The 2,057-nt window shown below is 42.0% G+C and overlaps 1 non-coding gene across 1 annotated transcript; it reads left to right on the forward strand.

Annotated features, from left to right (window-relative positions):
- Nucleotides 1-523: 523 nt before the first annotated feature.
- Nucleotides 524-632, forward strand: TRNAL-CAA. Its single transcript has 2 exons — nt 524-561; nt 587-632. It is a non-coding gene; the product is annotated as a tRNA-Leu (tRNA).
- Nucleotides 633-2,057: the final 1,425 nt, after the last annotated feature.

The following is a 2,057-nucleotide window of genomic DNA, read 5'->3' on the forward strand; positions in this document are numbered from 1 at the left end:
GCAAATACCTAGAAATCCATATAAAGAACAGCCCCACTTTCTTGTCCCAGGGCATTAGGGATGGCCATTTGTCCACTGAAAGTTTTCACAGGCCCTGGGGGCAGCATCGAGCTGGACCTGCTGTATCCAGACTTAAGTAACAAAGAGCAGAGTGACCCCAGAGTCTGGATTGTAGGTAGGGTCAGGGCCAAAGGAAGAGCTCTATGCGGGTTGGACGGTTGAGAGTGAGAGGACAGGTGGAGGGCGGAGGGCCTAGGCCTATAGTTACTGGAGACCAGGGAAAGGCAACAGAGAGGGTCCCTCAATATCCTGCTCTCCCACTCCATCCGAGTCGCCAAGGCTGTAAGATTTATTCAGTTCTACATTAACACTTGTTTTCGCCTGCCTTTCCATTCAGTGAATTCAGAGTTCTTTGTAGTTCTTCGAATTCCAAAGAATTTTTTTCCTGGTGAAGATTGAGGTAAGCGCCAATCTGCTGTCCACTAGACTTTACGATACACATTTTGAAGGAAATTGTCACTGTGTCAGGATGGCCGAGTGGTCTAAGGCGCCAGACTCAAGCAGTTCTGCTTCCTTGTGTAGAGGTTTCTGGTCTCCGTTTGGAGGCGTGGGTTCAAATCCCACTCCTGACACTACAACTTTTTTTTTTCCACATAAAAAAAATTTCTCCTTGGCCATTCAAAGTAGTTCAACCCTTTCTATCCTAAAGATTTCTGGCTCCACTGTCCAACAATTCGGCCTTCCAGGAACACACCGTCTCACCTCAGACCAGTTGGCAAATGGAAATTCCCAAATTAGGGAATGCCGGGTATCTTCAATGCCGGGTTGGCTGCTGTCCCTCAGCGCTGTGGGGGAAAAAAGTAAGCAAATTTCCATCAGAGGTCTGTACTTGCTCTGCGAGCCAACTGATACAAAAGGGGAAAAGCAGGCAGGCAGGCAGGCTGGCTGGCAAATGCGACAAAACGGTCTCTGCTTTCAGAGAGAGGAGCACTCTAGGAAGATTCCCGATGCCATATATATCTTCTCTCTGGTAGTGGAATTGATCCAACAAACAGCCCACACTAACACCTACCACTATGCTGTTAACAACCTGGTCTTCTTTCTATAGTCATTCAACTGATCAGTCATCTATAAGCTGAGTCCTGGGTGTTTACCGTGGAGGGAATTACTAAAATCGTCACTGCTTTTCCACACACAGAAAAGAATATTATAAAGTTCTATCAAAAGGTTTTGTACGTTACCTCTAAAACTCTAGGAGGAAAAGCTCCTCAAGATTATGGCCCTACAGATTATGGCTATTTTTGAGTCATCAACAGCAAAGCAATGCTCATGCTGTTAAAAATTTTTTAAAGAGTAAAATCTCCCTCTGAGATGTCTTCTCAGAAATGTGATTCGGCTGTTATGCCTCTTGGTTTTTGAAGGTTAAAGTGGCATTCTATAAAGTTCTATGTAGACTGAAATCTTGGTCTTAAAACTTTCGTCTTAAGGTCTCTGTGATTTTTACAGGATTTGCATTAAACGAGTTTTCTACCTGTATAGCTTTTCCTCTCCTAGGAATCTACCTCAGCGAAACTCCATGGTTGGACTCACATAATGTAATCTTTGTGACATTTTGAAGTAGAAGATAGTTAGATGCAACCTAGATGTTCACCAGGTATTCTGCAGTGCTTCCTGTGATTTTCATACTGTGCAGCAGTCACAAGTAAACAAGCAGATGCAAATGTAGCAAGATGGGTAGACTGTTCAAACTGTGTTGAAAAAAAAGAAAAGTGAGGATTAAAAACACATAAATTAATAACAACACATTTTTCAAGGATAGTTTATTTTCTAAAGAATAATTTTAAGAACTTTAGAGAAGATATCTATATATACAGAGGAAGCCAAAAATGTATACACATTTCAAGAAAGGAAAAAACTGTATTAAATTTGTAATACGCAAGTCATGTTTGACTTCTGCCATTACAAGAGATGCTAGAAGTGACTTGTATTCATCTTTGTTAGCAGTATATATCGAATATTGCAATGTTAGGAGAGAGAAAAGGGCTGTATACAGGGCA

Source organism: Otolemur garnettii, unplaced genomic scaffold, assembly GCF_000181295.1.
Source record: "Otolemur garnettii isolate 467f Iridium unplaced genomic scaffold, OtoGar3 scaffold00223, whole genome shotgun sequence".
NCBI classification, from domain to species: domain Eukaryota; kingdom Metazoa; phylum Chordata; class Mammalia; order Primates; family Galagidae; genus Otolemur; species Otolemur garnettii.